The following is a 15,745-nucleotide window of genomic DNA, read 5'->3' on the forward strand; positions in this document are numbered from 1 at the left end:
AGTTCAGCACTGAACACTGTACGGTAGATCTGTCTTGAGTTGAACTCGGAATGGCTCAGGTGGGGAAAAACGATTAGCTTCCTCTAACCGAGGCAAGGTGCTTGACTTTCACTCGAGCGTGAGCGTGAAGAAGGAGAACCGTCTGAGAGGGGAACCTCATTCATTGTGTTACAGGCGAATAGCCATTCCGTTTGCTCGCCGGCTCGATATGATAATTGCTCGAAAAAGAAAATGTTTTGGTAAGAAAGTGCACCGAAAGCACTCACAATTGTCGGCACTGCTCAGTCACAGTGAGGGCAGGCTGGTGGTTAATAGGAGAGTGAGGAGTGTTGACTTAGTAAGGGTGAGCGAAGGTTGGGGAGGTGGGCCTGGAGCGTTTTCTCATAAGGACTGCCAGCCCTTAGAGACACAGCAGCTCCGTTTGGGTCAGTGTGTGTATCCTGGTTTCATTATCAAGTCAAAGGTTTTCAGGTACAGAGAGTAAATATTTACCAGCAGATTTGATCAAAAAAAGGTAACTGGGTCCAAATATATTAATATTCATGGAATCTGTAAGGCAAGGCCCAGAGCATATTCTACCACTGCTTTCAGATAGATTATTATTCCACCAAAAATACTGCAAATAGTTCTGACTCTTTAGCTGTACTCTTCAAATGGCATTCAATAACTTATCATTAACACTCAAATAAATTATGCTGACAGTACAAAACGACTATTGCGGTCGTCATCTATGTGTCTGCAGTATAGTTTACATTCCGAGTATCACTGTGCTGTAAAGTTTACATTCTGAGAAACATTATGCAGTATAGTTTACATTGTGCATAACATTATGCAGTGTAATTTGCACAGCTCTCAGCATAACTCTGTTTTTATCCAACCACCTGCACATTCCTTAGTAACAACCTTTGACACTGGAACCCTCCTGAGTTACACTTCCTAAAAGCACCCAATAAGTGGGCCATTGTTAACCTGATTGACATTAACAGCATGCAGTCAGGTTGGGCTGAGCCGCTGGGGGCTGGCCCCTGTGACCCCCCTGGACAGCATGCACTCCTGTCCAGTCCCGGACCACATAGTGCCCCTAGGGTGTGTGTACGGCGGGGTAGGGCGGAGGGAGATTGAGGGGGGATGTAAGGAATAGGAGTTGAGTGAGTTTCAAGTATGTATTTGTTTGTCCCTCTGTCTCTCTACATTGGTATAACAAGAACAACCTAGGTTTGGAGCACAGACTATCGCACTGTAATATTGGTTGTTTTCAAGTCGCTGTGGCTACGATCATGTTTCAGCTTTCCAAGGGTGTTGCTCAGAATAAAAGACATGCATCACCCCATTAGGAAGCTTCCTGTGTTATTGGTGCATCTTGCTATTTAGTTGGAGCAGGGGCAAACTGCTGAGCGTAATAAAATATAAACCAGACTGCCCAACCAGACTTGTATGCTTGACATTACTAAAGAGTACACGTTGACTCTTTTTAAATAAAACCACCAAGGCATAAAAGTATTTCTCCTTGTTCAGGAGAAACAATGTACAGTCTGTCATTTCAAAGACGGGGAAGGTCCTCATACACAATCCAAGGTGATCCTTTTTGAAGGAGTAATGGATTTTCAAGACAGAAAAGTTCAGCATCCAAAACATTTCTTAGTCATTTCCTAAAGGGTATATTATGTTGACTTCCAGTAAAACATGTAACACTCTGCAGAATCTTTGGAAAACCAAAACCTCACAAAAATGTTCTCAGATTTGTTTCCGCCGGCTGTAAATTTGATTGTCATTCCAGCACCCTGATCGAACTATGGTCTCGGAAAAAATGAACAGTGAATATTCCAAAGCCCCCTGGGTTTTCATGACTCCCATTCAAAGCCAGGAAGTGAAACATTTGATCGTATTGATTCAGTTTAAATTTATTCCATGAATTGTAAGAATGGAGCCCACTTGCCATACAAAATGAAGCTGGATTTCTTTTCTATTTATATGATAATGTTGTAAATTGTTTCTCACTCAAACTTATAGCATCTTCTTGTGACACTCATTATTACTTAACCAAATGTTTTGATTACTTTAGACATGTTATTGAGTTGGAGGGAAATCATACTGACTCTGACAAGCCTTCTGTGCTGTTGCAAAGCTTTACCACCAGGTATTCCTACCAGGTGCTGAAAGCCAGATCTGGCAACTGGACTGTACATTCCTCTCAGCACACAGAGTGGTTCCCCTAAACATCCAGTACAACCTCATGAGTACTTCATGTGTGTGTGTGTCATTGTATTTAGCTAGTTGCCACTTCACCACTGTGATTGTCAGAAAGGATATTCATCTGGCCTTAAACGGCCCCCTCTGAAGCAAGGCGTGCCAAAATATTTGTTCTTCTTTTTTAGGGGGTGTCAGCTTTCAGAGCGCCTTTTCAAAGAGTCATTGCAAACCATTAGTTCTCGCTCAAACCCGGCACCAGAGAACACTTCCATTCCATTTTTCCTGTCAGCATTCATAATGACATTAATTTTGAGATATGTAATTGCTGGACACTGCAGCATGTGGCTGTTGATTCTGGCCTGGGAGGCAGAAATCATTGACGTGTTTGACTTTGACGGTATTTATTTGAGCGGAGAGGTAGCCAGCCAGGGAACCAATGCCAACGTCTAACTCTGGCATCCCAGGCTACACATCTGGGCTTGATTCATCAAGGTATTTGCACCAAAGTGCAACAATGTGCAAACAAGCAGGATGAACAAAAGAGCTAAAAAAGAAAAATTACTGCCTCGCTTAACTGGCAACCAGAATGAAATAAACAAACTAGTGGAGCATACGACAGGCTTGGTGAGGAGGCCGTTTGTGAACGCAGAGGCTTCTAGCCTCACTAATCTTGCCCTTGCTGTGACTTGATGACAGGAGATGGCAGGTGGTCAAATTTGTGTTTTTGATTCAAAGAGGTTTAGCCATCCTTGGATATACACACAAGAAGGAGGCTGAGAACAGGAGGAAAAAGTCAACAAAACTCATTCCTGTTGGAACTCTTTTCAGTGTCTCATCAAATTACAGACAATGACATAGATATTTTAAACTTTGCCAATGGATTTCGAGTTTTGGCCATCATGGTCAATTCATTATCTATAATACAATATGCATAACATTGGGGCCAAGACACATACAGTCAAAATGAATGACTACAATCATAATCCCAGATCTACATCTAGTACAGTGGTTCTCAACCCTGGTCCTCAAGTACCCCCTGTCCTGCACGTTTTAAATGTTTTCCTGTTCCAACACACCTGATTCAAATGAATGGTTGTTTACAGGCTTCTGCATAACTAGATAACGACCCATACATTTGAATCAGGTGTGTTGGAGCAGGGAAACGTCTAAAACGTGCAGGACAGGGGGTACTTGAGGACCAGGGTTGAGAACCACTGATCTAGTACATGTGCTTATGTCAAGTGACACACACACATGCACACACACACAGGACATCAAGTGTATCTTTATCTCCTGCCAGCCCGAGTCCCTGGTACCTTCAGAGCTGCAGGAACATCACTGTAGATGCTCCTCTGCTCTGACAGGCCTGAGCATCTGCTGAGAATCAACGCTGCTCTTTCTGGATGGTTCTCTCTGTGACCCTCCTCCACTTCATCCTTTCATTCGATCCTATGATTCTGGTGTAATCACTGCAGATGAAATTAAATACGCTGCTGTCATCTTCAGCATGTGTCTCTGGGGGGGACGAGACCACACAGAACTCACCATGGGTTGAAGGAGAGAGCAGCGATGGTTTGAATGTTTGAATACGACTGAGATTTACCCTAAATAGAGCTGGAATGTGCACTAAGCCTTGGAAACAACAGGCGGCTACAGGCGCCTTCAACTCTGACCTCCCAAACCATACACACGAAGGACCACAAACACACACATACAGTCATGGGGTATGACTGTATGGGCAGTAGCCTTCCCTCGAGGGACACAGCAGGTGAGAGCGGCACCACGGCGACCTGAGGACTGACGAGCTCGGAGGAGTCAGGGATGCTCCAGGCTGGCGCGCGGACCATGTGTCGCGTCGCCTCAGAGTAGGAGCTGAAAACCCGGGGCGGCTGGAAGCGAGGCGGCGCAAATGTGCTGCCGCAGCAGCGTAGCTGTGTTGACTGACAGACTGGTGCCATTCGGCTGTTAACAGGTCCCCAGCTGGTGTGTGTGTGTGCGTTTGTGTGGCACTAGCTGTGCCACTGTTTGGCTGGGGATGTCGTACATGTGTGTTTGCATGCGTGCAGTGGCGTACCACAGACACAAGCTGCCATCGATATGCACGGAGGGAGACGGCGGGGGGGCATTTGTTTGGACAGCTTGCCTCTCTGATGGAATGCCATCCACAAGCTTGGGGGCCACAGTGCAGTAATTGAAAGGGCCCGTTTGTACACAGAGTGCACGGTGGAGGTTCTCTGGTTACCCCTCCTGGAGCTCCCTCACGGCAGCTGTTCCACCATCCAGGTGGGTCTCTGAGGGGTCTTCATAACACCTCGACTTCCAGACAAAAAAGAAAAAAAAAAAAAAAAACTCATGTCTGGCTCCAGCACAAGTGTGGTGCTGTAGGAGGTTCGCAGTGGCTTATTAGACCTGTTACACATCAGACCTCGCAATTCTGGAGACTTTGATCCGTCAGTCTGCTGTCAAATCAGATCCACAGGCAGGAAGGTGCTTCTTCAATATGGAGGCTCTTGGTCTTTTCCACAGGAGACCGGACTACATACCGCTCTAGTTTCCTGCCCAGAGCCTCCTGGTGCCACCCGTAACTTTTAATGAATCGCTTCAGGTGACTTCAAACAAAGCAGGCCGAGACCAGGCTGTGATGACCCCCTACTGAGACGTCCGAAGCAGGAAACCCACACACACACACACACACACACGGATCATTTGTAAATCACAAATGAGTTGCGAAGAACCACAAACGTCCTCTTTTGGGGAAGAAATATATATTTCCATACATCCTCCCTGCTCCCTGGCTCCCCGCTGCTCCTCCCCACCCACAGCCCCTTCTAACTGCATGTTGTAAACATGGACACTGCAAAAATGTATTCCGCAGGGGCGACGTAAGGTGGTGGTAATTACTGGCAGCCAGTTCAAATAAACGCCACTTAATTCATTCGCTCTGGTAAACAAACAAATAAAGTAGCAGCCTTCCTCTACAAGGCCTTATTACAGACAGACGCTCCCTGGTGCCGCAGTTTCCTCCAATCACTTTTGATCATTTCATTCCGCCTGTAAGGAGCCAATCACGTAACTGTTCGCAAAATAACTCAGCTGAATGCTTACCCGCCGCGTTCACCCGTTACCGAATCAGCATCTCTACAAGTTCATACACATTAGAACCACCTAGTGAAACACATTTCACACTGTGTCTGTGATAATTGGTACATGGACTAAACTAATATGGTGACACACTGTTTTTCTCTGGTTTTCGCTTCCTGATTGGTACTTTATTTTAAAGGACATTGAGGTAATCCAAGCACATCATGGAAGTGTTTCTCACTGATGTTGCAACCAACAAGCACACCATGTCTGAGGCTTGTAGGTTCTTTATTGTGAGAATTCTTTTCCATTTTGACCCTCCCCAATTTTGCAAGCCCAACTGCTCAGCCACAAAGACTTAAAAAATTGATGGCCTTTGTTCTGGAAGTACCTGTTTTGCTGACACTGAAAAAAACTCTCCTCTCACATTTACCGGTCTTGGCAAGAGTTCCATTTTTGTGTGTGGGGAGGAAGGTGGTGGTGGGTTTAAGAGGTAGACTGCTTCTAGAAAGCTGGAGGCATTGGGGGTGGGGTGTGGAGGTGGGGTGTGGGGGTGGGGTGTGGAGGTGGGGTGTGGAGGTGGGGTGTGGAGGTGGGGTGTGGAGGTGGGGTGTGGAGGTGGGGTGTGGAGGTGGGGTGTGGAGGTGGGGTGTGGAGGTGGGGTGTGGAGGTGGGGTGTGGAGGTGGGGTGTGGGGGCTTTCGTAGTGACAAGAACACAATAATGTTCCTGAATAGAGGTGTGGAATGTCCTTGATGGCGTACTGTATGTGAAATGACAAAAGGTTGGGTAAAAAGAAAAGCACATTGGTCGACTTAAATTGTCCCCAGCAATGACAGGCCCACTTGGAACAACCTGGTCCACATAGACCCACCCTTTATGACCCTCCCAAGTGTTTCATGCCCGATATTGCAGTAGAAGGACATATGAATACTGGAGGAAGAGGGGAGTCCTTTAGAGCAGTATGCACCTCGCTGTCTAAACACACTGTGGCTGCTGCTGCCATGATCAATAGGCAAAATGACAAGACGGGATCGTCGCGCCACAAAGAGGGGCAGTGTCAGAGTGTGACCCTGTCACCCACACTGCTAGTCAGCAGCCATTTTGAGTCCGACGGTCGCTTCTCTTTCATGCGCCGCAGCCCGAGGCCTTTCAACAGCGTCTGTTTATCGTGTACACCCCCACGGGAGAGAAGGAGAGCAAGAAGGGGGGGGGGGGAAAGACAGAGAGACGGAGGGACCATCGTCTATTCTTCCTATTGCCTATCCATCTGCACATTCCAATTGCTGGGAATTTCGGAAGCCGGCAGTTTTTTTTATCATCGTGGGCAGGATTGATGTGAGGCGACAGGGCCTCTGTCAGCTGGGACATTCTCCTGTTCGCATGGCTGCTCCTGCTAGGCAAACTGTGTTTGTGCTAATGAGTCAGGGCAGGCTCGCAAACAAGATAAGGAGAGAGGAGAAAAATGGAGTCCAATAATGTCCAATGTTGTTTAATCACTCCTGTTAATTGCAAGGGTAGAGTCTCTCTTCCCAAACCAAGAGAAGCTGTCTTGGTTGGTTAGGTTTTTTTAGAGCCTGCTGCATTTGAACACTTATTGATTTCTCTGATAGGTCCTTTATGTAAAAGGCAAGAAAAAGTGCCTCGTAAAGACGGCAATCAATTTCAATGTATTCCCTATGTCCATGTGAAAAACCACAGAGCCAAGTTCCAGGACAATAATTACACTTTTGGGGAACACAAAGTAGTCTGTCAGAGTAAAGTGCAATGTCAGGGTTTTCTGTGAAGCCAGGCACACTCCATTCACAGACCACTATCTGATGGCTTGTCTTTGGATGATGGTGTCTGCTGAGAACTGAAGTGATAACAGAGTGCTGGTTAAGTTCCACCACTGAGGAACCAAAAGTTTCCTCTGCCTGTCCCAGACACAATCCCTTTTCTCTGGGCTTGTGAACATGCAAGTGGGGACAATGCTGGCACTGCTGGGTCATACATGACCAGCCTGAGAAAACAGACGCCATTGGTTGAAGCGGGAGCCCCAGGCAACTGTTGCAGCAAACCTTTAACAGTGTTGTTAACGTGCTTTTACACGTAGTCTGGAATTGGCAGCATTTTGTTCTCCAAGTACTGGACTGCATTTAGTCATTTAGCAGACGCTCTTATCCAGAGTGACTGCATTTCAAGTATTTGTAACGTTTTACGGAACTCTTGTCAGACTTTTCTTTGAAAACCTCTCGGAACAAAACTTTCACAAAATATGGTCTCTTTATGATTATCTATTTTAAAATGATGCCAGTCGGATGTAAAGAACAGTTGGCCTCCGGCGGTGTTTGTAGAACTTAATGGAGCGTCTCACTCAGTGCGAATTTAAAAGTGTCCCAAGAAACATGACTCTTGCTGTCTTTAATAGTCTCTGAGTTCGGCGCTGTGAATTTGTTTGTGTTACGTACCCATCTATCAAAGGGGGGGGGGTGAAAGGTGGTAATGGGTAATGTTCATCGCTGGGTAAACAAAATGAGCAGACGGCCCCACATAAACTGAATAATCCATGACAGAACGCCGGCCCACGGGCGTTCATTAATCCAGTCGCCTTCAACTCCCCCCGACACTGCACCCCGAGGGGGGAGGAGAGGGACAGAGAGCATACTAATGATTGCCGGTCCACTTTTACATCCACACTCCCATCTGCCAGAGCGAGTCACACAGGGTTGTAGCGAGTGACTATGAAACATTGATGCACATAAAGGTTAATTGTTTTCCTTCAGGGGGATTTTTGATGACTAATTGATAGTGTACCTTCTAGAAGAGAGGCCAGCCTCAGTGTGGCCATTTTAAGGGTAAAGGGAGCCTTCTTTGTTCCTTTATAGACCTATCAGGGGGTAATTAACAGTTGAGCACAAGTGCCCTGAGATGGATGTAATCAAAATATTGGTTTAGTACTGTATGCTTTACAGCTTTATAGCTCTATCCACCAAGGCATAATGTGTGCCTTTGTTTCTGAATTGTGTGAGTGATTAAAGACTTGGTTCAATTAAGAAATGATTAAGGTATGTGGATAAGTTCTTTTTTTTGGGGGGGGGGGGGGGGGTACAGGCCTCAATATCCAGTACTAATGTGGACTGCATTGGTCAGTGGGAGTTTGTCAGCTTAAAATATGCTGCTATGACAAAAAATATCCATCGAATATGCTGCAGTTTAGCCTTCCTCACTGAACATTCTGGTCATAATGTTGTCAGAAGTTCCGGGCCAGTGACATGCTTCTCTGAAAACAAAGACATGTGGGAGGTTCCTAAATTCAGTCGTTTACTTTAGGGTGAGGCGTTTTACGCTAACACAGGGTGAGTGAAGCACAGCACATGTCCTCATACCGTACACACATACACACACACCAATCTCCATTTCCCTTCCTTAAAAATAACCTGTCCCAGTCAAGCACCTGACGCGACAACTGTGCCAGACGTAGGCGGTGGCGTGTGGATGCTGGCCCTGGCATGCCAACACCGCCGGGCAGCTTCCCATATCAAAGCTCTGCAAAGCCGAAAGCTGTCAAGTTCTGCTGCCATCTGAGAGAGCTCACCTTTGACCTTGTCCCCCTTACCCAGAGTGCATCCCGCTGGACGTGCTTTCATGTGGTGCACCCTATAACCCCGACCATGTCCTCATCTTTTAACCGTCAGACACGTATCCCTTACAGAGTATCTGTCCACTGAGAAGGTTTACAGCTTTGGAGAGCAAGGAGAGACACCCTTTAAGGAATGCTTGATGTAGCAAATAAGAGTCAAACGGCACAAAAACCCTCAGAATTTGAGCTCTTTCTGTTTTCTTTCTCTCTTTCTCACTCTACCAACAGAGAAGCAGAGGTTATTTAAACTTTAGCCCCCATCCCTGCCTAGCTTTCCAGTGTGGGTGCATGAGGACCAGGCCCAGAGCTCCGCGCCAGCCCCATGCCATGCTCAGTCTGAGTCCCATGCCTTGCCCAGCCTGCCCTGAGGGGCCTGTATGGGGCTCCCTCATCACTCCTCCACGGGCGCTGATTTACTGCACCCGGCCTAACAGGTGGCATCCATTATCAGCGCCCTGGGGCAGAACCATGCCAGGGAACCATGGGGAGAAGGAGATGGAGGGGAGAAGGGAAGTTGGGGGGGGGAGGGAGGGAGGGAGAGGGAGGAGTGTATTATGGGGGAAACTATGGTAGGATCATGGCGACAGAGGAAGGAGAAGAGGAGAGGATGGAGGAGACAAGGAGGAAGCAGAGAGGAAAGGCTGAACGATGGAGGACAGTCGGAAAAATGAAGTGAGAGGCATGAAGTGATGTTGGTTCTGACAGGATAAGGGAGGGAGCCAGATGGAAGAGTTAGAAGTGGGAGATAGGCGGGTGTCAGGGGAGGAAAACAGAAATATTATGAAGGGGGGGGGTGTAGGGCATGATGAAGGCAGGGTTTCAGGAGACACATCACAGTGAACACAAAAGCCTACCACTGAGCCTAAAGTCACAGAGAGAGCCAAGGTTTCAGTCTGGCCTTTTGCCTATAGCCCTATCCGCTTGCTGTTCCCCCACACAGCGAACATGATTATTTTATGGTTATAATAGGGTCCACATTTTGCCTGTGTACTGAACACGCAATTAGCCTTCTAAGTTTACTAGTTTGGAACTTTTGGGGGAATGCTTTCACCCTGAAAGTATTCATCGAGATACCCTAGGTCTATATGAGACCATTGAGGCCAAATGAGAAGCTTATAGGGATCATGTGCATTACAGCAATCCCTCTCTCCTAATGACCATATCAAGCAGATTGATGAGATTAAGCTCTGATTGGCCCTGCTCGCTGCAGTCTGCTCTTTGCTTGACTGGCATGGTAGATGCCCCCACACAACGAAGAGCCTGGGATTAAAAAGTCTGCGTTTGATCTGCCGGTCGCACACGTCAGCATTAAAAAACAAAGCCCTTCCTAATAGTATCACAACCCGTTTTTGTCCTGTGACATTTAGAGTCCTCTTTTTTTCCACCCTCAGGGGTGCTCAGGGAAAAATATTGTCAAATATGATACCGCACTGCAGCGGGAAACAGCCGAGAGTGTGGTCTCAGTGATTTTCTCTGCCACCTCTCTGTTATGGCATAAACACCTCAGGGGACAGTAAAATGAGAATGCGCCGCCTAGGTTTGCATCTCATTTTGTTCTCTGTTCAGATTGCTAATTGCACGGTGTGTGACTACCAAACGGTGGCTGACGGCACCGGTGGTGTTCTATCATAGAACTGTTCCAGATCTGTCAGGGTTCTGTACTGGGGGTGGGAGGGATCAAGGCCTCCTCGCTGCTTAGAACCGGTATTCTACAGGCGCTGCCTCTCCGTCTGTAGAGGCAGCTCCAGTGATACTGCTGCCTCTACAGGCGCTGCCTCTCCGTCTGTAGAGGCAGCTCCAGTGATACTGCTGCCTCTTCAAAGACTTGTTTAGATGCCTCCCTCGGTAGGAAGTGCCCTTTGATCAGAATGATTGTTTTTATTTTCATTAAATATGCATTTACATAATGGGGCCTCCACCGCACGAAGGGGTTGAGTTTCCATAAATAACTTCATGATGGCTGTTAAGTACAACCCTTCAAATTCTAATTGAATTAGAGTTTAATCATACTAAACCATGCTTTGCCATCTTGATTGCAGGACTGTGTTTGTTTTATTGCTGAATCATACATACAGTTTACTTTACGAGTCATTTCCTAGCAGCAATGGAAGAAAATGTGGGGAATGTAATCATTTGTATTACTGCCCTTCAGAAGAGCTGAAAAATATGCGTCACACGCCTGAACCACGGTGACCATTGAACAAGCAAAAACATGGTTGACGCTTTCAATCGATTGGGGAAATGATACCAGGCCCACGTCCCCAGTCCTCCTCACCCACAGCTCGCTCACAAGCTGCGAGGCTCTGCGCTCAAATATTCTCTCTGATGAATTCCAGACTCGCCCATTCTGGGACACATCTCCCCTGAGAGTCACATATTCACCTCGATAACTGTTCATTCAATACTTCCCTATAGCTTCGTTCTGCTGCGGCGAGCTCAGCTTGGCTCGTGTTCTGGCGCGGGCTCATTTGGGAACTGCAGAGGGGAGTTTCAGTCCATTGGTCTTCAGCCCTCCCAGCTTCACACCCTCACTCACAACTCGGTTCATTTGGTGTTTTTTTACAGACCGGCTGAGGACTCAATCACGAGCTCCTTTCCAATCATTTCTCTCACTGTTTACCTTCAGTCACTTATCCTCTGCACTCCTCCTCTCACGAGGCAAATCCTACCTGCCATAACCATGGATCCAATTTGCAGTTAAAATGTTTTTTCTGGGACTAAAAGAGTAGGTGATTCATTCTGGGGGCCGCCTGCTTATAGTGATCTCCAGAATATAAATGCTTTGTGTTCAGTGCGAGTGAGTGTGGTGTGCTGCTATAAATCTCCATGTAACCATAATGGATGAAGGATAGCGCTGCCATGTTTGCTGTGCCAGAATATAGCAAAGGTGGTGATGAAAGGTGGTGTGGCTGTGCTTCAGACGAACGCCTTACTTCTCAGTAGATGTTTGTGTTGAATGGTCTCGCGAGCTTCTTGAGGGATCTTGGAAAGAGCTGTAAGCTGTCATTCTGGATCCACCTCTCTCAAAGCTTTCTTGAATAACGACCTGAAAGTTCTTAATGGGTCGTTTTAGAAGAAAGGATTAACTTTAATTTCTGTTTGGGCCAGTGCCACTAAAGGTTAGACAAGCTACGCAACTTGTCTTGTACGCAAAAGAGTCCATACCTATCTGATACCTATCCCAACCCTCCGACGCAGCTCCAGACAGTTTACCTCTGGCAACTATTTGCACATCTCCTCACACATTCTAAACGGTGCCGAGTGCCTTTGAGAAGAGTTGTAAATCTCAGGTTAGGCACTTATATCACGGCTTTTTTCTGCATTTATGACCACTGAACCTGCTGCGCTCTGGATTACTGAGGATGCTGCCGTCTTTTCCAAGCTCCAGGGCGTCCCTGGCTCTCGTGTTTCTCTGGCCAGTCACGTGACGGGCAGAGCTAGACTGCTGTATGGAACATGGCTTGGCCTGGAGGTCTCCTGCGTACGTTCTCTCCTAATTCTTTAAGGCATGGAAATAAAGTACAAGTCACAATTGGGAAATAAACTGTGACAAACTGAAGACTGTCAGAGCAGACTGTAATTATATCATTATGCTTGTGGGCAGTGTGTGTATTACAGACTGCATTAGGTACGGTTAGTTTGTAGGTCTTTAAATGTATAATGGATTTGATTAAGTCAGCTAGCATGAGAGAATCTAGTCAAAAAAGTACTGCCAAAGCTGTAAACAGGTTCTCTAGTCATGCACTTTCAAGTCTTGATTCTTACACTTTCAGAGCAGATAGCATCTATGTTTTTCTAGTTTACAGTTTGTTGTTTCAACTGACTTGTGTGTTCGTTCTTTAACCCTTGTGCTGCCTTCGGGTCACATGACCCAAAGGTTCATAACGAACCATCGTTGTATTTAGACAATTTTACCCAATACAAAAACAAATAAAAATAATTTTCTTTTAACCTTCGCAATGTGGGGGGTCTGAGACAGCCCAACGGTTAAAAGAAAATGCTTCACTTTGTTTTTGTATGCGGTAAAGTTGTCGCAATACGACGGTGGGTCACAATGACTGATGGGTCAGAATGACCCGAAGATAACACAAGGGTTAAATGTTTATGAGATATTTCACTCCGGCTTTTGAACTTCAAGTGAACTTGCAGTAATTGAACATGAAATGCATGTGGCCCATGAGCCAACTAATAGTTAATGGCTCCATTCAGGAGTGAAATATGAGCAAATGGTCGGCAATTCCTGGTTAGATTGTGTCGTGTAAACGTTGAGCAAGGGCTCCTTCAGATATAAACCATCCAGATATGATTCATGAGTTTAATAGCCCTTACAAAATCCAGATGATTGTGGTCGAGCTTTTTGGGTGCATGGTGTGTGTGTGGAGACGTGGGGGGTTCGGGACATGAGTTTCACAGGAAGAGAGTTCCACCACTCTATCACGACAATGCTTCAACACACAATTTGCAGTGAAAATTTGACAGCCAATTGAATTAACTTGCTAAGAAAAGTAATATTTCTGTCTCACAGCCTAATTGTGATATTCTTCGATAGTACGCATCTCAATTCACGGTGATTTCGTGTAACTATTCATTTGCCTCCCCCACAGGTGCGCACATTTCCAAATGACCACAACCAAGGTCAGGAATAGAACAGTCTAGCACGATCGCTGTCACTAATCTCTCACTGCCTTCTCCACTTCTATAAACTCAGAGTTCCCCACCCGGAATCAAGGTTGTTACTGTGATGTAAGGGCTGCTCCAGGAGTCCAGCAGCGCCTCCAGCTCTCTCCGACTGAGAGGATTTTCAACACCCTGCCCTTGGAGGACTCTGTAATTGGAGTGCCCTCTTGCCTCTTACTCACTAAACTCCTGCAGTTAATGAGATGATTAAATATATTCCGATTTATGACTCCACAGTTCTGTCATTTCACACCAGTGGCACACCCACCTGGGGCTGAGGTTTAGGGGTGACAGGGTTAGGGTTAGGCTGAGGTTTAGGGGTGACAGGGTTAGGGTTAGGCTGAGGTTTAGGGGTGACACATATGCACAGCTGAGAAAGAGAACAAAGCAGATGATGGGAGTGGGTTATTTTCCTTACTGTATGTGTACACTGCCTTCACAGAGAGAACATTTGATTATGAAGGGAAGAGACAAAGAGAGCCAGCGAGAGATAGAGAGGGAGAGAGAGAACAAGATGAGAAAAGAGATGAGAAAAGGGGAGGGGGGGTCACCCTCGACTCGAGGGAAACAGCTGTCTGTGAGATTGCTCCAATGTGTGTGCAAGGCGCAGGAGAAAGAATCCTTTTGTTCCCCGTGCGGTTTGCTGCTCCACCGTAAGACCATTTCATCTGAAGGAGCTTCTCGGACAAAGGCCCCATCCATGTCAGTTGGACACGGGACCACAGGAAGCGCGTGCTGGACTGCTAATGAGCGGTGAGGCGGAGGACGTAAACATGTTTCCAGACAAGCATTAATCAAGAGAAACTGTATACGCCAACTGTAAACCATGGTCTCTGACGGTACTGCCGTCCATACACCTCCACAAGGGGGATGGGTCAGAGTGCTTGGCCAAGGGTTAGGGTCAGTCGTTGGGGTTGAGGTCAGTTGTTAGAGAGGGACAGTCGTTAGGCTATGGGTGAGGGGCAGTCGTTAGGGTTAGGTTGAGTGGGCACAGGTATACAACAAGACTTCACTCAGATGAAGAGACTGAAGAGGAAGCTCCCAGTAGTACCTTACTCCAGACCATACACATCTTCAAAATAACTATTATCCAATGGAAAACTTCCTAACAAGCTACTTATTGTATAGTTTAAATGAGATTTGGAAATCTAAGGGTTGTAAAGGACATTGTAAATTATGTATTATTTTATAAGACTTCATACTAGACTTCCAACAATTCAGAAACAGCTAGCCCAGTTTCACCGCGGTTCAACGATGCTCTGGCTATGAATGTATCTCCCTATTGTTTTGTTGAAAACATGGCTGTACAACCACAAATGCCAGTGGGCTGATTTAGAATAACCTTATCACTGACTGTATTCTGTTACTATGTTCAAAGTGCCTAGTATTAATGACACAAACTATTGTTGGCTCTTGAGAACAATTCCTGAAATGTGTTTCAAGCACTTTCAGGTGAAAGCAAAAAAATTAATCTACGAAAATGCAGACAATCTCTGAATACAGGCTTGACTAGGACCATAACATTGCATTTTCACATTTGCTACATTTCAGCTCGTGGTCACTTTAAGAAAGACTTCCTTATATAAAAAATGTTTTGCTAGTCATCTTGGCACACTGGGAATTAATCTCATAATACGATGCATAAGATGTTGGTTTCCCGCAACGCATGATTGAAAGTTCCGCTTTTGAGCCACCAGATGTGCGTTTGTCAGCCATGGATTTCTGCATTGTGGGTCCTGAACATCTCTGTGACCTGTGACTGAACCTTGGCACAATGCAACAGACAACAGTGTCATGGTAGAGCTTCAAAGTAATATACGCCAATGACAAAAGCAATACTATAAAAGGCATTTGTATTCTGATAAGAAAAATTAGCTACTATTTGAGCTAGTGTGATCATTTATCATAGTGAAAAAAGATTTGTTTGAGCCTTGAATGAGGCACGTTGTCAACACCCTGACTTTGTAGAAAAACACACATCAAATCCAAAGTCCAACGCACAGGGCAGAACAAGTTTCTGTGTGAAATACACTATATTCTACCAACAAGCTGCAACCTTTGGCTGAATCAATTAACAACCAAAGCAAATGCTTTAACAATGTCAGGTATCTTCGGCAGGGTAACCGCTTCAAAACACTTGAGTGTTGCCAGCACATTTCTTACTGTTTCCGTCTGT

General features: G+C 46.0%; 2 protein-coding genes across 2 annotated transcripts in view; one reads left to right on the forward strand and one right to left on the reverse strand.

The window, feature by feature from the left end:
* Positions 1–15,745, reverse strand: part of LOC134009692 (collagen alpha-1(XXV) chain) — a 112,681-nt gene that overhangs the window by 66,926 nt on the left and 30,010 nt on the right. The window lies entirely within an intron of this gene.
* LOC134009694 (leucine-rich melanocyte differentiation-associated protein) overlaps positions 6,584–15,745 on the forward strand; it is a 106,132-nt gene continuing 96,970 nt past the window's right edge. Inside the window, exon 1 of the mRNA XM_062449288.1 lies at positions 6,584–6,593. The gene's annotated coding sequence lies outside the window, so the exon portion shown is untranslated. The remainder of the gene's footprint in view (positions 6,594–15,745) is intronic.

The sequence above is a fragment of the Osmerus eperlanus genome, chromosome 23 (assembly GCF_963692335.1).
Source record: "Osmerus eperlanus chromosome 23, fOsmEpe2.1, whole genome shotgun sequence".
In the NCBI taxonomy this organism is placed as follows: Eukaryota; Metazoa; Chordata; class Actinopteri; order Osmeriformes; family Osmeridae; genus Osmerus; species Osmerus eperlanus.